Below are 20529 nucleotides of genomic sequence, written 5' to 3' on the forward strand. Positions count from 1 at the left end.
TAGGTATCATAAACATTTTAAGTAAAATTGAACTGATTTATCACCTAGGTTATTCAAATTTTAGCTCTTTAAAAATATGTTGGCATATAGTAGATTTAAGTCTCATTTTTAATTATTTTACAAAGAGGATTGCAAAGTACATTGATCTATCCTGTTTGTGCCTGCTGTTCAGTGGGTGATTTTTAGTTTTCAAAAGAGTATCAGTTTTAGAATAAAGTGCGTAAAAATTTTCTGTCTATATCTGTTAATATTCTTTAAATTAACCATAAATAGACATTTTTATGGAAGGAATGTTTGATTGATCACTTTAATATGAAGCACAGTCACAGGTAATTAAATTAGCTCAGTTTAAAAACCAATAAACTCTCAGAAATTTAAGTTCCACAGTTTTACTTTGCAAATTGAGCCATTATGTGTCTATGCTGTTCCATTTGCATAGGGTTCTCAAACATGTTGTATTATTATAAGATATTATGACATAATTACATCATCACAACAAAAGTGAGGAAATACCTCAAAATACATATTTTGTGTGCATCACCTCCTCATATATCACTCCCTGCAGTTTACGTGGTGCAAGATCAAATTAATGAATGCTTTAATGAAGCATTAGTGATAACTATTTGCATTGTTACTATTTCCAATGCAAATAAACACAGATGTTAAATCTGTACCACCTAACTAGAGTGAAATTTTATGATAGTGAAATGGTAGTAAAATACTCTTGAAAGTATTTCAACATTTAGCCACAATATATCAGAGCCTGAACCACAGACTGCATGTCGAGCACAATAAACCTGACCACAGTCAGCTGTGTGACAGACCTCCTGTCTAGATACCATACCAGGCTGCCCCACCTGTTCAATCAAAGAGACAGGTACACAGTCAGACATAGACACACACCTTGAAGCAAAGGTCTTGTCATATTCAGCAATATAGACCATAGACTACTGAAACAGGTGTAAAATACGCACCTCCACATCCAAACCAAACCACACACACACATTCATGCCTTGACTATTCACACTCACCCACATACACCACCACCAGAAGAGATGCCGTGAATCTCTTGCTCGTCTGCCTTAAGTTCTCACAGCTCTCTGACCTTGCAATGCAAAAGCTGCTACTCTCGTCTGTGGAGGAGGATGTTCCTTTCATCTGTAAATCAAAGAGCAGACACAGCAAAACTACAAATTTCGATGAGAAGAAAAGAAAGATTCCTTTAGACCACAAGCCATCATGTGTGTATACTGCGTGCACTTTCATGGGTCTTTTTTGTCTTTATTTACCCAAGACTTAGACACATAGACAGATGGATGCACGGTTCTCCAGGTCCAGACAGTGCACTCTCCTATTCCCAAGCCTTCTGACACCAGGTGGGCATCTGCAGATTTTAATATCAACAGATCTCTCCAAAATGCAGAACTTGCCAAATTTTCTCAACAGGGCCAAATGGAGCTCACACGAATGATTGCACAATCACTGAACCAAATCTGATGAAAACGATATTTTAATGTGCCTTAAATACTTGATCTTTATTTGATAGTTTCACTCTGTAAAGAGAATGCAAATAAATAAATTTGATAACTCAGCAGAGCTTTGACAGCTCTCATATTAGATTGTGAAAAAAAAGAGAAAAACAAACAAAAGAAAAAATAAAATGTATTGAATACAAAAAAACACGTAGACCTCAGTTATCAGGATGAGAAGTGAAAACTTTTAGGATTCTCTTGCTTGGCAGTCTACTAAATTGTTCCAATCATATCCTATTTGCGGCAGTTTTGTGCTTGAAAAGAAAGGTGACTGTTTTTATACAAAAAAAAAGAGCTTACAATAGTTGCAGAATTATAATAAAACTGCTGTCTTGTGTAGTGTGAGCCAGTAGATAATGGTTGTTTGTCTCACATGCACACTATAATAAAAATAAAGAAAAAACAGGAAATTGGCTGTAATTCTGCAAAACTGTATAAAAGTGAAACCCTTGTGTATTTTACTCATCCTCTTCTTTATTTACTATGAAGTCTTTGCTTTCCTTTGTTTTGTTTTTTGTTAAACTGCTTTTAGGCTTTTGTTGGTCTTGAGAGTGCTTTCAATTGATATTCTAATTTAGTTAACATTACACCACCACTACATTAGAAATATTAAAAAACAGGAGAGAGTGCAGAAATTAAACCCTGACCAAGAAGAGTTGGCTCAACAGTGGAAGGAGCTCCCTGCTCCAGGTAGCATTCTGGCTGATATTACAGGGGCATGGGCTCCCAACACTGATCCAATATTACCCAAGCAGCAGGGTCCCATGAACCTGGCAGAAGGAGGTTAGCAAAGTTAAACCCTCTTACAACATGCCTCACTGCGCAGGGCCAACCACCAGCTCCTCCAACTGTCCACTTACAGCCACAAAACAAGGCCCCTGTCAGAGAATGTTAAAGGGTCACTGACACTGACACCCTTTCCACATGTGAGTCTCCTGAAAACCAATTATTTGTGTTTGATTTGTCGACTTATTTAAGTACATACATATAAAATCCACCGTCTGTAGATGGTGTGTATTCCTAGCGTCTCCCCTTGGCTGCAGCAAATGAGCGCCAGCGAGGAGGAGGGACCATCTCCTTATTTCTTCGTCTGCTCTCTGTGTCTTCCAAGACATCACTCAGCCGGCAGATGGGGTGTGGAGATGAGATTGTAGAGAGTGTTTAAGCCCAAACCACAGGGAGCCTCTTCAGGGTCGATGGAGATCAGATAATCCGGGGGTATGGGTGAGGGGATTACAAACCTTACAGGCAGACCTCTGCTGATGAGTCTTGCTGTGGGCCACCTTCCACAAGTCACCCCTGTGACATTTGGCTGTGGTGATTATTGTCAATGTCAACTAAGTGTGTGTCATGTTAGAGAGAACTAAACTTGATGGTTTCACTGTTTCCCATGCATGGGTGCAACTTGGTGATATCAAGACTAGTTCTATACTTCCACAGATGTGAGATTAGATATTTTTACATTATCAGATGTATCTTTGACGCTGAAAATTTGCTAAATGATCAACAGGACTATAGAAAAAAAGTAAAAAAAAAAAAAAAAAAAAAGAGCATGTTTAGACATTGTATCCACAATCTATAATTAAATATTTAAGTAAATATAATTAAATAAATAAGTAGCGTTTTTTTTTTTTTTTTTTTTTTGCTTCCCTCTGGTTCTGGGCTTGTTGGCACCACCTGAGCAATGTCAGGATGCATTTCCTCTCAAGCAAGTGAAGGGGTCTGCCACTGTGCCACAATCTGCACTCGCTTCTCAGGCAGGCTAAACCCTTTGACACCACAGTTTTTAATTAAAATTACATTAGAAGTAATCAGCCGGAAGAGTTGGGGATGGAGGTCAGAGGCATTGAGGAAGGTACGGATGAGTTAAAAAAAAAAGGTTGAGACTGTAACTCTGAACTCGTGGACTCTGTTGCCTCATTAATGAAGATGCTGCGTCTCTCCAGCAGCCCACTGTGGTTGTTTTTACCAATTACAACTTTATTACCTCTTTCTTTTTAATTAAATACACATTTGTAAATAAAATGAGTTTTATTCAAAGACAATTTAAAGCTTTTACTTCTCTCTTCCTTTGTACAGTTGAGCTCTAAAAAGGAGGGAAAGAGTTTGAAAGCTCTCGCTAGTTGTGTTAAACTTCCAAAAATATGTTTGTCAAATTTACTTGTAAAAAGTTGTTTTTTTTTCTTCCATCTTCTTCTTCTTAAGAGGAGACTCATCTGGCTTTCTCACTGCATCTGTAAGAAGAAGAGCAAATGTTAATATGACTTCCTTTTTCCAAGAAACAGGAAAGGACTGAAGAGAGGAGGGTACAAAGACCCTATTCGTTCTCACTTGAGGGCTCTCACCAAGATAATTATAAGCTTTATAAAAGTGCACAGAAAAAAGTAGAAGAAACCCACCAAAAGAATGGATAGACAGCAGAGGGAAAATTACTTTTCCCCTCTGCTTTCGCTTTATGCCCCCTTTAACAAGAGATGAGACAGCAATGGATGGAGGAGGCCTTCTTCAGGAGGCATCCTGCGGCTTTCTGCGGCGCGGCAAAGAGGAACAAGGGACAGCCCTTCTTGTGTTTCTTCCATTCATTAAGGCAGAACACCTTTGACCATTGTACAATGACCAGTGTTTCCTCATTACATGGTCCATCTTGATGAAAAGATGAGGAGGCCAGATAGGAAGACGAGAAGGAGAGGGAAAAATAGGAGAAGCCTGCACTATTTGAATAGGAGTTTGGTATAGAATCCACTAGCACTAAACAACACCAAAGAGTACATCTTGTCTTTTGATCAAGTTCTTTCTCCATCTCTTTCCCCCTTTCTCTCTTCTTTTTACGAGTATATGATCCTCTCTCGGCTTCTGTACTCGCAGCGCCTGCACTGCGCTGAGTGTCTGAATGCAGTTGATTATCTAAAAAGAAAAGTTTGTACCTGTTGAAAAGCTATCTTTGGTTTCTTAGCTCGTTAATGCCAACAAAAAGCAGCCATAGCAGATGGTCAGAGGACACCACATGCTGCGGAGAGCCTTTCAGACATGTCCCTAATAAGAATGCAGTGGTGAGAGCTCCTCTGAATGCATGCAGGAGAGCGGAAGATAGGTAGGAAGAAGAAAAGAAAAGAACGGGGAAAAACATCTTTTACCTCTCCATCTATAATTACTCCAAATGAAGAATAGGAGGCAGAAATGGCTGGGGAGACTTTCCATTATGACTGGAAAAAAAGGCCGTCAAGGAGAAAAGGCAAAGCACAAGATCGATAGTTTTTTAATGGATGAAAAGAAAGAAGTTTTTGTAACATCTCAGAAGTAACACGTATTTACTTCAGTGTGACTGTATGTGTATGCTCCACTAAAATCATATTTGTGGTTCCATAATGTATATAATAAATAACAATATTTAGAATATATAATTAGTGGTATATAATAATAATGCATTAATAAAGCACAGTCATTGTGCATGCATATAGATTGGCCAAATGTCACTGTTCTGCTTGTCCTGTACTTCTGTATACATTTAATATTTACTTTCTTCTTCTTTTACTTTTCATTATTTATTTCATTTTAGTTAAATGGAAACCAAATGTCTGCGTGTCTTAGCTTACTGTCAGCATCAGAAAGAGATGTTCTTTGTCTGTTGGACAAGGGCGATCTGTAATCTGTGACACATCAACCTGGGAGGAAGTATCAGCTTGTGCTGTAAATGGCTTGCAAATATTTTCACACTTTCACAGGGAGAGTCATGTGTGGTAAAGCTTTGGGAGAGGTCAAACTTGGCCAACTGCATTTATCTTGTCATTGAGCCCTTCACACCTTAAAATATTACACAAATTCACACAGCAGGGACATGCAGCTAGCAAAGTGTTGCACATAGGGAAAACATGCTTGTAAAGGGGTTGAGTTATGTACCTGAAACGTGTTTGACACAATTTCCAAAGATTTTCAACAACAGCAGTGAAAATAAGGCATTCCTAATGCAAAGGTATAACATTAAAATACAAACTGTAACCCATAAACAAACATTTGTATCCTTTTATTAATTTAAACGGATTAATCTGAGAACAGAAGAGCAAATAAGACTAATTTGTGTTAAATAGTCATTACTGACATTAAATGACGGTTTCACTGTACACCCATCCATCCTGTCTAAACTGTTTAGTCCAATTCAGGGTCGGGGAAAAGAAATACTGGATTTTAACATTGAACAAATAATGGAAATTAAATGTAAAACTGTTACAAAAGGCAATGGCATAAAAGTTTTAAACTGGACATAAAACAATTTTTATATTTGCTGGTTTATAGGTAATTAATATACCCATGGGGTTTTAATGCAATCCACTTAGTCCAATTTCATAAATTAAACAAAAGTAAAGCAGGGTTTAAAGTGGGGGTGTAATCTATTAGGACTTGTATAACCCATATTCATCATCTTTCATAGTAATAGTTCAAAATTTGATCCATGCCAGTAAGTGTAATTAGGAGTTAATATCATGACATTATAAATTAATATTACATTTGATAAAATCCAGAAAGAAAATAATGAAGTACTTTACTGGATATCATTCCAAACTGCAAATAAATAAATAAATTTAAAAAAAAAAAAAAAAAAAAAAAAAAAAACCATTAAAAAAACCATTAAAAAAAAAAAAAACAACTGAAAAAATAATCCCACAAGATCTAAGAGAATCTTTGAAAATAAAAAGACTCTATTTGCGATTCAGTAATTTGATTACTGAATGCCCATTGGGGATGAGAAGCAGCTTTGTCATTTATGTTTTGCTCAGTCATGGTTCAAATGTCTTAGTTTTATATTGGTTTTCCTAAAATGCCTTGTAATGCTAAATATTTGAGTCTTTCTTTACCAGAATTGCAATTAGTAAAATGGATTAATGACAACGACCCAGATATAAATGGACTGATAACCGCTGACAATATTTATTTAGTCAAGGGAAACATCTGAATCAAGAATGCATCCAAGATAAGTGCTTCATTGTTTTTTCAGCATCCCATACTTCTGGTCTTTACCAATATTAGCAGTCAATTGATCATAAGAGAGTAAAATTATTTTTTCAACTGTGTAATTTAAACTACCAGAGTTAGTGATCAGGCTTCATTCAAATAATCAGATGGAAGAAATTAACAAATAAAACACACCTACACGGAAAAAAAATGTTTTAGAACAAAATGTTGATATTGTGCTGTATCAACATGTTGTATTGTTGATATCATACAAAATGTTGATAGAATTTAATCATTAAATAAAATTATAATAAAGATATTAAAAACATATTTTTCTGCATTTTCTGTCTTTTTGTTGTTCTTTTGAAACCACCAAAGTCGTGCAAATAACACAACAGAGTGCATCTATTGATTTATCATTGCCTAATGAGCTCAGGATTTTACAAAACATGTACTGATATCTGAGCATTATTAGTTGCAAGAAATCATAAGAATCATTTGTGAGATCAGCCTGGCTGATGAAACCTGAAACACATTTCTATCAACACAAAAGAATTGCTTAAAAGTAAAACATGTGCTACTATAAGTCATTCAACATTTCTTATCTTCTGAAATCAACCATAAAAATAGAAGTAAAAATAAAAATAAATTGAAATGGAAATGGAAATAACCCTTTTTAATGTTTTTTTATTTTTTTTTTTTTTTTTATTCCTGTTCAATAATGCTATTAAGTCTGACTGTATTTCCTTGTTCATTTTAAACTGATTAGAAAAAAAGTACAAATTTTGCCATCCAAGCCAAACCTCAGCAGACGCACACACACAGTGTCAAACACACCTCCTCTCTTGTAACCTCATTTGTTCAACTGCTGTGGCACCAGCAGAAAAAGAACTGGCTATTTTCAGGATTTCATTTGTTGATGATGATCTCTGAGATGGTGACTACCACTGAAGGTTTGAGAGCAATTGCCAGCACTTTCATGGGATCAGTCAGGTGTGCGCAATACAACAATAAATTGTGTTAAACCTGGTGAAAAGAAGCCTCCAGCTTAAATGGAGTGATGCAAATCAGGAACCAGTCTCTAAGCAGTATCTTTATTCAATATACTTACTGAGTAAACACTGTTTCAGTTTGTGTGTGTGAGTGTGTGTTAGGCAGAAACACGAGTAAGGGGTCCAGAAGAACACGGAACTAACACGGGGGTAGGTGCTAAAATATACAGTGAGAAAAACAGTGAGGATACAGCTGAATGAAAGGCTGTTTTGTACATAATAATTTATTTTAACTTTAATCAGGACACAAACATATTGTCTGAAAATCAAATTGGCTTTGAAATGTTTTCTCTTGTGGTTTTTATTTTAATTAATTTTCTGTCATCAAACTCATCACCTTGTTGTTCTCCATTCCGTTTCATCCTGAAAGTTTGCACCATTCCTGTTCATCCTGAAGGTTTGCACCATTCCTGTTAATCCTGAAGGTTTGCACCATTCCCAATTAATCCTGAAGGTTTGCACCATTCCTGGTCAATCCTGAAGGTTTGCATAATTCCAGTTCATCCTGAAGGTTTGCACCATTCCCAATTAATCCTGAAGGTTTGCACCATTTGCATAATTCCAGTTCATCCTGAAGGTTTGCACCATTCCCAATTAATCCTGAAGGTTTGCACCATTCCTGTTCATCCTGAAAGTTTGCATCATTCCTGGTTAATCGTGAAGGTTTGCACCATTCTGGTTCATCCTGAAGGTTTGCACCATTCCCAATTAATCCTGAAGGTTTGCACCATTCCTGGTCAATCCTGAAGGTTTGCATAATTCCAGTTCATCCTGAAGGTTTGCACCATTCCCAATTAATCCTGAAGGTTTGCACCATTCCTGTTCATCCTGAAAGTTTGCATCATTCCTGGTTAATCGTGAAGGTTTGCACCATTCTGGTTCATCCTGAAGGTTTGCACCATTCCCAGTTAATCCTGAAGGTCTGCACCATTCCAAGTTCATCCTGGAGGTTTTCACCATTCCTGGTTATTCCTGAAGGTTTGCACCATTCCTGTTCATCCTGAAGGTTTGCACCATTCCCAATTAATGCTGAAGGTTTGCACCATTCCTGGTCAATCCTGAAGGTTTGCATAATTCCAGTTCATCCTGAAGGTTTGCACCATTCCCAATTAATCCTGAAGGTTTGCACCATTCCTGTTCATCCTGAAGGTTTGCACCATTCCCAATTAATCCTGAAGGTTTGCACCATTCCTGGTCAATCCTGAAGGTTTGCATAATTCCAGTTCATCCTGAAGGTTTGCACCATTCCCAATTAATCCTGAAGGTTTGCACCATTCCTGTTCATCCTGAAGGTTTGCACCATTCCCAATTAATCCTGAAGGTTTGCACCATTCCTGGTCAATCCTGAAGGTTTGCATAATTCCAGTTCATCCTGAAGGTTTGCACCATTCCCAATTAATCCTGAAGGTTTGCACCATTCCTGTTCATCCTGAAAGTTTGCATCATTCCTGGTTAATCGTGAAGGTTTGCACCATTCCTGTTCATCCTGAATGTTTGCACCATTCCCAGTTAATCCTGAAGGTCTGCACCATTCCAAGTTCATCCTGGAGGTTTTCACCATTCCTGGTTATTCCTGAAGGTTTGCACCATTCCTGTTCATCCTGAAGGTTTGCACCATTCCTGTTCATCCTGAAGGTTTGCACCATTCCCAATTAATCCTGAAGGTTTGCACCATTCCTGGTCAATCCTGAAGGTTTGGATAATTCCAGTTCATCCTGAAGGTTTGCACCATTCCCAATTAATCCTGAAGGTTTGCACCATTCCTGGTCAATCCTGAAGGTTTGCATAATTCCAGTTCATCCTGAAGGTTTGCACCATTCCCAATTAATCCTGAAGGTTTGCACCATTCCTGTTCATCCTGAAGGTCTGCATCATTCCTGGTTAATCGTGAAGGTTTGCACCATTCTGGTTCATCCTGAAGGTTTGCACCATTCCCAATTAATCCTGAAGGTTTGCACCATTCCTGGTCAATCCTGAAGGTTTGCATAATTCCAGTTCATCCTGAAGGTTTGCACCATTCCCAATTAATCCTGAAGGTTTGCACCAGTCCTGTTCATCCTGAAAGTTTGCATCATTCCTGGTTAATCGTGAAGGTTTGCACCATTCTGGTTCATCCTGAAGGTTTGCACCATTCCCAGTTAATCCTGAAGGTCTGCACCATTCCAAGTTCATCCTGGAGGTTTTCACCATTCCTGGTTATTCCTGAAGGTTTGCACCATTCCTGTTCATCCTGAAGGTTTGCACCATTCCTGTTCATCCTGAAGGTTTGCACCATTCCCAATTAATCCTGAAGGTTTGCACCATTCCTGGTCAATCCTGAAGGTTTGGATAATTCCAGTTCATCCTGAAGGTTTGCACCATTCCCAATTAATCCTGAAGGTTTGCACCATTCCTGGTCAATCCTGAAGGTTTGCATAATTCCAGTTCATCCTGAAGGTTTGCACCATTCCCAATTAATCCTGAAGGTTTGCACCATTCCTGTTCATCCTGAAGGTCTGCATCATTCCTGGTTAATCGTGAAGGTTTGCACCATTCTGGTTCATCCTGAAGGTTTGCACCATTCCCAATTAATCCTGAAGGTTTGCACCATTCCTGGTCAATCCTGAAGGTTTGCATAATTCCAGTTCATCCTGAAGGTTTGCACCATTCCCAATTAATCCTGAAGGTTTGCACCAGTCCTGTTCATCCTGAAAGTTTGCATCATTCCTGGTTAATCGTGAAGGTTTGCACCATTCTGGTTCATCCTGAAGGTTTGCACCATTCCCAGTTAATCCTGAAGGTCTGCACCATTCCAAGTTCATCCTGGAGGTTTTCACCATTCCTGGTTATTCCTGAAGGTTTGCACCATTCCTGTTCATCCTGAAGGTTTGCACCATTCCCAATTAATGCTGAAGGTTTGCACCATTCCTGGTCAATCCTGAAGGTTTGCATAATTCCAGTTCATCCTGAAGGTTTGCACCATTCCCAATTAATCCTGAAGGTTTGCACCATTCCTGTTCATCCTGAAGGTTTGCACCATTCCCAATTAATCCTGAAGGTTTGCACCATTCCTGGTCAATCCTGAAGGTTTGCATAATTCCAGTTCATCCTGAAGGTTTGCACCATTCCCAATTAATCCTGAAGGTTTGCACCATTCCTGTTCATCCTGAAGGTTTGCACCATTCCCAATTAATCCTGAAGGTTTGCACCATTCCTGGTCAATCCTGAAGGTTTGCATAATTCCAGTTCATCCTGAAGGTTTGCACCATTCCCAATTAATCCTGAAGGTTTGCACCATTCCTGGTCAATCCTGAAGGTTTGGATAATTCCAGTTCATCCTGAAGGTTTGCACCATTCCCAATTAATCCTGAAGGTTTGCACCATTCCTGTTCAATCCTGAAGGTTTGCATAATTCCAGTTCATCCTGAAGGTTTGCACCATTCCCAATTAATCCTGAAGGTTTGCACCATTCCTGTTCATCCTGAAGGTCTGCATCATTCCTGGTTAATCGTGAAGGTTTGCACCATTCTGGTTCATCCTGAAGGTTTGCACCATTCCCAATTAATCCTGAAGGTTTGCACCATTCCTGGTCAATCCTGAAGGTTTGCATAATTCCAGTTCATCCTGAAGGTTTGCACCATTCCCAATTAATCCTGAAGGTTTGCACCAGTCCTGTTCATCCTGAAAGTTTGCATCATTCCTGGTTAATCGTGAAGGTTTGCACCATTCTGGTTCATCCTGAAGGTTTGCACCATTCCCAGTTAATCCTGAAGGTCTGCACCATTCCAAGTTCATCCTGGAGGTTTTCACCATTCCTGGTTATTCCTGAAGGTTTGCACCATTCCTGTTCATCCTGAAGGTTTGCACCATTCCCAATTAATGCTGAAGGTTTGCACCATTCCTGGTCAATCCTGAAGGTTTGCATAATTCCAGTTCATCCTGAAGGTTTGCACCATTCCCAATTAATCCTGAAGGTTTGCACCATTCCTGTTCATCCTGAAGGTTTGCACCATTCCCAATTAATCCTGAAGGTTTGCACCATTCCTGGTCAATCCTGAAGGTTTGCATAATTCCAGTTCATCCTGAAGGTTTGCACCATTCCCAATTAATCCTGAAGGTTTGCACCATTCCTGTTCATCCTGAAGGTTTGCACCATTCCCAATTAATCCTGAAGGTTTGCACCATTCCTGGTCAATCCTGAAGGTTTGCATAATTCCAGTTCATCCTGAAGGTTTGCACCATTCCCAATTAATCCTGAAGGTTTGCACCATTCCTGTTCATCCTGAAAGTTTGCATCATTCCTGGTTAATCGTGAAGGTTTGCACCATTCTGGTTCATCCTGAAGGTTTGCACCATTCCCAGTTAATCCTGAAGGTCTGCACCATTCCAAGTTCATCCTGGAGGTTTTCACCATTCCTGGTTATTCCTGAAGGTTTGCACCATTCCTGTTCATCCTGAAGGTTTGCACCATTCCTGTTCATCCTGAAGGTTTGCACCATTCCCAATTAATCCTGAAGGTTTGCACCATTCCTGGTCAATCCTGAAGGTTTGGATAATTCCAGTTCATCCTGAAGGTTTGCACCATTCCCAATTAATCCTGAAGGTTTGCACCATTCCTGTTCATCCTGAAGGTTTGCACCATTCCTGGTCAATCCTGAAGGTTTGCATAATTCCAGTTCATCCTGAAGATTTGCACCATTCCCAATTAATCCTGAAGGTTTGCACCATTCTGGTTCATCCTGAAGGTTTGCACCATTCCCAATTAATCCTGAAGGTTTGCACCATTCCTGGTCAATCCTGAAGGTTTGCATAATTCCAGTTCATCCTGAAGGTTTGCACCATTCCCAATTAATCCTGAAGGTTTGCACCATTCCTGTTCATCCTGAAAGTTTGCATCATTCCTGGTTAATCGTGAAGGTTTGCACCATTCTGGTTTATCCTGAAGGTTTGCACCATTCCCAGTTAATCCTGAAGGTCTGCACCATTCCAAGTTCATCCTGGAGGTTTTCACCATTCCTGGTTATTCCTGAAGGTTTGAACCATTGCGGGTTCATCCTGAAGGTTTGCACCATTCCAGTTTATTCTGAAGGTTTACACCATTCCAGTTCATTTCGAAGGCTTGCACCATTGCAGTTCATCTCGTAGGCTTGCATAATTCCAGTTCGTCCTAAAGGTTTTTAACATTTATGTTGCAGGTCAAATGTAAGACTTTTATTTTTAACTTTTGTGAAAGCTATTTCTGTCCTTCATATAACAATAGCATTCTGCCCCCCCCCCCCCCCCCCCCTTCTTATTTAAATTGCAATACCACCCGGCTAGAGTAAATACACACACCCACACACACATAGACAAACACAGAGCATGGGGAGCATCTTCTCAATTATGAACCTCTCCTCACTGCTCTCGACACCTCATGTTTCTCTGTTAATGACTGGATTAACTTGCCAATTATGATGCACTTAACCCATACACAGCTATTCCCACTCACATGTCATCAAAAAGCCAATTAAAGCAAGACTGAAGCAGAGTTAAGTCTGACAAAGCCCAGGTTTAATCAGGCAGTTCTGAGGTCAAAACAGAAAATGTGTGTCAGTGAAGATGCTAGAACCAAAGATTTGGGTCAGAATATCGCTGCTGTATTACATGATGCTCCTACTTTACTTTGGTCAAGAGGAACAACACCTTTTGCTTTCTAATTTTGGCTAAATATTCCTCACTGAGATGAAGAATGAAGGCACAACATGGGTCTGGAGATGAGAACGAACAGCTAAGATGTTGTTAATTATAATTATTAAACATTCTTCAACATTTTAATTGCACTGAATCAATTTTACTTGAAATTCTCATGTCATCAATGAAGATTTTTCTGTGTAATTTGATCACTGGCTGGATTTTTGTTTAAACAATTGTGTTGCTATAACTATTTTGTACTTTTTGCCTTATTTCCTCAGTGTTCTCAAACATGACAGAGTAGCAGAGTAATGATGATGTCAAGACTACATTAGGGATCTGGAAATCATCTTAACATGACTGTTTACCTGCTTAGTTTTGATGTTTTCTTGTGGCAAACAAGAGAGTCTAAGTCACAGAGACTATTGTGTTCTTAGCCGGCACCAATTCAGAGGGGCATTTCTACTTCCAAACTTCTAAACAAAGCTGATTAATTAACTCAGGGGCTTATACCTCTGAACCATAAAGAGCTCGCAAATTACCTTGGGGGGAAATGATTACAACCATGGAAAATAATAAATCAATCAATGAATCTAATGAAGCTTGTGTGCCGTCGCCGGCATTTCGCTGCTGCTCTCAGTCATCTGTAGAATAACAATGCAAAAGAAGGGGATCATAGTTAAATTGCCAATCACAATGTGATACCACAGTCAGCATATTCCCCATATGAGGAAAAGACGATCAGGGTCCTGCCGTCTGCTACGAGGGGGGGATAATGCAGAAAAGATTCTTTCCACCCCAGTGGAGAGAGGGACTCCTCTTTTCTTTTAGCTGTTACCACACATGTACATATACAAGATCTATTACATTTCTATTAACTAATTGTTCATCAGTTGTTAACAAAGAACTTATATACTCACTCAGTCATGGATCTCAAGAAACTAACTCAATCTGTTGGTTTCCTTATATAGGCCAACATGAATTGGCTTTCATTATGTTTCTTTTTTTTTCTGTCTGTAAAGCGTCTTGAGATGGCATTGCTGTCATTTGACGCTATATAAATAAAGTTGAATTGAATTGAATTGAATTTAAAAATATTTAGAAGGTTGAGATAAAGATGGAAGAGTACGAACCAATCAAAGGCTTCATTTGCTATGCTTTTATCTTGATAATTAAAATCCAATGAGGACTGAGGAGGGCTGAATGAAACTGCTTGATTAAACCTTTAACAAGAGGCAAATGGTGCGTTTGGGGTCATCAGGATTTGAAATCTCCAACTTTTGCTTATTTCTATTTAACCTTATACCAGTAGAAGCTTTTACGGATGTGAGTCAGCGCTACTTGGCGGTTGTTGGTGGGCTATAGATCCATCTTTGTCAGAAGCTTCTGACTGTGACCTGAGATCAAACTAAGGCTGCCTTTCCATCAGGCCTTTTGACTCTGGCAGATTGATGGGCAGGAACTTTTAACAGTACAGATTGGGTGATAATAATGAGGGAGTGCTCTGAACAGGACTTAGTTGGCAGTCGTCAGAGACTGACTGAAGTTTCTGTTAGATGACTGATCTGGGGAGTGATGGATCTTGGCTGAGCCGAGCTTCTGGGGAGATGAATCTCTTGTGTGAAGTTGTGATTAGGCTGATCGAGTTAGGGTGGAGACATAATCACCAGTGAAATGTTCTCTAGTGTTATGATAGCACATTTAAAAGCTGCAGTCCGAGTGTTTTTCTCTTTTATTTAAATGGCGGCCTCAGATCAACCATCATGAGGTTGTTACAACTGCTGCTCCACTGGCAACTCGATGAACACATCAGGGTTTCAAGATTTTTCTCAAATGCTAGAACCAAATCTAAAACAATTTCATTTCTGTTCACAAACACCAACAATAGTGTCAATTAATTTGTCTGCAACCCTCCTATTACCACAATGCTGCTTTCTGGGCCATCCTTCCTTAAAAAACACTTCCTTGACCCTAATGGGACTAATTAGGTGAATGAGGGTTGAATAAATAGCACTTCATCCGCCTCCTGTATTTGGAAAGAGATATTCTGAGAGATAGTCTTCTAGTATAAAGTCATGCAAACAGGATCTCATTAGCAAATGCAAATGAGAAAACACCCAATCTTCACAGAGAGGCAGAAGTGTATCTCCATGGGATAGCTGGAACATGACAGTTCACCAACCGCCCCCACGCTGAGCACCAAATGTGATGGTCCACTCCTGCTGCTGCTCTTAACAGGATCTAGGACCAAACCATAAATGTATGCAAAGGGGGGAGACAAGGATGCGGGTCACTAGGGACCCTTACCTTCTGCTTTTAGAGACGATGGCATAAAAATAAAAAAACTCCTTGATTACTGTTTTTGTTGGTAAAGTTTGGCAGGAAACTACTAGCTGTTTCTTTTTGCATTTCCTTTCCACCACACACGTCCCTGCTTCATTCATGGTATAGACTTTTAAAAGTTTCCAAATGTTATCTGAGTGTTAAAGTTCCTCTCTGGAAAAAAAAGAAAAAACTTTTTAGCAAGTGATTTATGTTTTTATGGAGCGATATCTAATTAACAAAAGGATGTAAAAGATGAGCTGTAAAAATTCTAATGAGGACGACTGAAGTACACTAAGTTTCATCCCATATATGTAGAACACTTTTCCTTTTCCCTGTATGATCTGTCTAAGCAGCTGATCATCTATGGTGGGCAAAAAAAAAAAAAAGCTGGGATCTCGTTCAGTTCAAGTGATAATTAATTTGGTTTGCAGGTCTGGAAGTTGCAGAAGGGGAATTTTCCAGGAAGTGAGAAAAGGAAAACCCTCCAAGCCAATCACGTCTCTCCTCTGAGGGCGTGTCTGTCGTGACATCACAAGCTGTGTTGAACAGAGTTCGTGGCATGGCTCCAGCCCAACAGACCGTCTGCTGTCAGCAGGATGGCAGTGGCCTAGGGCATAGCCGTGATGGCCAGGTCACCAGCTTTTTCCTCCTGCCTGGTAGGAGCTCTGCAGGGGGCGTGACCGGCAGGATGGCAAGATGTCAGAAACAGCCCTTTAGACGTGTCAAAAAGCAGGCACAGCTAGAGGAAGCTGTTCATTGAGCGTGGCAGAGAGAGGGTGAGGCCATTCCACTGACTAGCACACAGTTATCGTGGGAAATAATCATTTCTTTTAATGATGTTCAAGATGGAAATGTCACAAAGAACACAAAGAACAGCACAAGACCGATGGAAAAAAAACCAAAAAACTGGAGTTTCAAATTCACTTTTGCAAACTTTAAAGGTATTATACATTTTTTTCAAATAAGATTATGAAAAGAACTTATGAGACGTTAATATCTTACTTTAAACACAGCAGAGAGTCAGCGTTATGGAATTTTATGTTGTGCCACTTCTGCATCAGACAGTTGTGCAGACATAAAACCCATCATGTGTGCTAATCTCAGTGGTCCCAAATGAAAGAATCACATGGATGTCTTTGATTATGACTAAAAAAAACTTAAACGCAGAAGACGTTGCGAGAGATTTCAAGCCAGTCCCTATCACAGTGTTACAACCAAACATGATCATCCTGTCCAGTGGTGTAGTGGTCCCTCAAGAAGTGGGTTTAGCCTCAATTTTACACCTTTTAATAATAAATAAATAAATAAATAAATAAAAACATAAAATCGCTGTTCCAGAAAAAGTGACGTGTAAGACTACTTTATTTAGTTTTCCCCCAAAATCCATCCTTATATTTCTTCATTGTTACAAAATTTCTGCTCTTCAGCTTCAGGGGGGAAGAGTTATGAAATGACTAAACCAGTGCACAGACCAGTGAGAGACAGGCTCATAGACATATATACATATATCTGTATTATGTCTATGTTCAGGCTAATGTTAACGCAGCTGATGGCTAACTGCACCAGTGTAGATAACCTTCGCTAAGTTGCCGGGTGATGTGGGTACATGTGTAGGGATGTTTAAAGCAGCATCATAGGGGATTTAGAAGTGGGTTAACTCAATGCTGACTGAAAAAAGTAGTGGGTATACTCTGTATACCCGCGTATACCCTGTACTACACCACTGATCCTGTCCTTTTCATAATTAAGTAATAGAAGTGTAGTATAGAGCAATGTGCTGATCTACAGGATGCTACCTGGCTGGACAGAAAATAAATGGGCTAAAGTTGTTGAATTCAAACAAAGCTGAATCTATTTGAGTTGTGAAAACAGAAACCTTGTCGGCAAATTTGTCCTCCAGTTTAGATTATGACCATATCAGTAAGATATCTGCAGCGGTACACCTGCTTGGTAAAGAGTAAACCAGTAGCGATGATAATTCACACCAGAGTCAACAAAGCTGATTTTATCAGCCTGAACCATAAATGACATTATTATGAGGCAAAGATTCTGTGTTGCTCTTCACAGTCAGAGCCTGTTGCATTCAGCAGGTATCATCATTGTACAGTGTGCACACACAAAAACATGATGCTGCAGCCAAGTTTGTCAGATGCTTGTTGCATAAAGTAGCTTAAAATGAGTTGATAAAATGGCTCAAATTGCACATCGTGTAGCTGCCATAAAATGTTCAGGTCGCCCTCACAAGTTTACAGTTGAAACCATTTTTTGTGAATTTTTTCTGCACAATGTAAAGTTTCTCAGTTTAGTTTGGGCTAAAATCTTAAAGCACTTAATGAATGAGTAGTTTGAAAATGAGATTTTTTTTTACAGGCTTCATGTTAGCCTGTCAAGATTCTTTTTCTTTAAACTGTGGCTGCTCTGACCATTGCTCCAACACTGATTGTTCATTACTATTCTGCACAATCAGACCAAAGATTAACTAAAATTTCATTTTAATGATATTCAAGACACCTAATGCTTTGCTTTAAATGACATTTTTTAGTCAAATTTACCACAGAAAGGAAGGATTTTCTAGAAATATTTAACCTCACTGGAGTTTCAACTAAAAATGGAAGTTTCCACTCATGCTTGTATAAGTTCTATTAAACCACGTGTAGCTCCACATTTGTCACAAAATCTTACAGTGCACAGATACAAAATCACAAAAAAAAAATTTCCCATGAACTGGCCTTCTCTTTGTCACCTCTCACTACTGACTGGTCTTCCAGGCATCAGAAATCCAAATGAACAAGATGAAGACTCTTTCAGTGATTTTGTGAGGGAGGGTGCTTAAAGTGTCAGTGAGTGTTCTCCTTCCATGACTCATAGGTTTTTACCACGAAAGACGCCAAATATGTGTCAGATCGATAGTTATCTGAAGAAACAGAAAGTTGGAAATAAACTGAGATACTACGGCTCAAATAAACAGGTGGTATACAAAAAATAAAAGAAGAAATCCAAGCAAGCAGGAGGGGGAAATGGTTCTCATTCAAAGCAAATTTACCAATAAAATCCATGCCCACAACAAACTCTGTGACTTCTAACTCTATATTCACGAGTTCCTGAAACAATCAAACAAGTCGTTCACTTTATCACTGCAATCAGCAGAAGTGTATTAGCTATAGGCTGTTTGCCGGTCACATAGTTTTCATTTGTTCTGTTTGATCTGGGGTGTGTTTATTTCAGAGGTGGGTGACCTGCTTCTCTAATCCCTTCACTGTCTTTATCATGGAAACGTTCCTCCGAGTAAACAGCAGCAGCTGAGCATCGTCTGGTGCTAAAGAGGTGCTCTTTAGGTTTTTAAAAGGTGTGCCATTACCACAGCCATTCAGCAGAATTCAGTGTCTAAGTTTGGGCTTTCTTTGAAGTGAAGAGGTCAAGGAGGAAACAGGCTGATGGGAGTCCCTTTAGGAGCCAGAAGTGATTTGGGAAGTCTCTGTAATTTTGGGACAAACTCAAGAAATTCATTAGCATTACTGGGGGTGAACCACAGAGGACAATCTGCACACACTGGTTTGTGTATGAACTCCCATGTTGATGTCATGCAGACGTCTGGAATGAAACATTTGGTTTCATTGCAGGAAACCTTTTTTTTTTTTTTTTTTTTTTTTTTTATCAGGTTCAGTTTTGTAGCATTCTCAATCTTCAACACCAAGAGATGGGAAGTTAGACTGATAACTTATGTGTTGTTGTGGACTTTATCCACCACATCATCTTCATGTCAAGTTTAACTCAAAGCAATCCAAGTAAACATTTTCTTGTGTTTACTTGTGTGAAAAAGTTCTCAAAAGATGAAAAATCTGATGGGCGCTTTCAGGTATTTTTGTATTTTAAACAAGTGACTAGGGGTCAGCCTTGATGGGAGTCAAACAGCCCACAGAGACTGATGGCTCTTATGGATCAGGAGGCACCCTCTCTACACCCCAGGGCTGTGACGCTGAGGATCCCCTGCCCCTCCCCTGCTGATCAGATCTGATAAAGAAGGCTGCTGCCGGTGCGTCATGGCCACAAGGAGACAGCGGCGCAGAAAGCGGGACTGCGCTTTTTTCCTCTCTGATCAGCCCGCCTCGCCGTAGCTCGGGCTTTGTTTTTAAAGCCAGTTTCCAGAGCTCACTGAACCAAACACAACATGATGTCCACCTCGACTTTGGCCTCTGCTGCTGCGTATTGAAGCCGATTTACAAACGGAACCAGAAGAGCAACCGATTGGTAAGTTTAAATGCTTTCAAGTACTTTGATGGATTTGCAAAAAAAAAAAAAAAAAGATTTAGTGAGTTGTATTTTTTACAGTCTAAACAAAATTTTATTTAATATTACAGCATAATAGAGAAAAAAAACCTCAAAACACAGAATAAAAAATATCTAATGTACAGCCTTTATACTTACTTAAGTAATTGAAAAAAAAAATGGCCATAAGATTTTTGTTTTCACTAAAAGTACCCCCCCCCCCCCCCCCCCCCCCCTTCCCATCCATCCCACACACACAAACACACACACGCACACACACACTCCTTCCAGTTGTTTAGATTTGGTTGCTGTCGTTTCTCACATCTGACTGTCTGATCCATGAAGCATCACAGGTCTCTTCAAACGGAAAAGTAATTGGCCATTTCCCCACTCCGTGTCCCGGTGGGACAGAGGAGCCCACCGCAACTGAATGGATTCAAATTCATTAACTCTGAATAATAACAGGACCATCTATGAGAAAGGAAATGCGTTTGTTCACCATTTTCCAGTTTTGTTTTTTTTTTAATTTCAGCAACTTTACTAAATTTAGCGCATTTTTCACAAAAAAAGCCTCCTGTCTAAACTGTCTTTATTTTTTATTTTTATAAGACCATTTGTGCGCAACATAGAAAAAGCCGAAAGGGCACTATTTGTTCTTATCGAAACACTTTTGCTTTCTAAAATAACTATTTTACTCTCGAAAGTGAAAACGCCACGAATCTCAAGAATCGTGGGCGAGTTTTTCACCAATAGATTTA

The sequence above is a fragment of the Telmatherina bonti genome, assembly GCF_933228915.1.
Source record: "Telmatherina bonti genome assembly, chromosome: 5".
Taxonomy (NCBI): Eukaryota; Metazoa; Chordata; class Actinopteri; order Atheriniformes; family Telmatherinidae; genus Telmatherina; species Telmatherina bonti.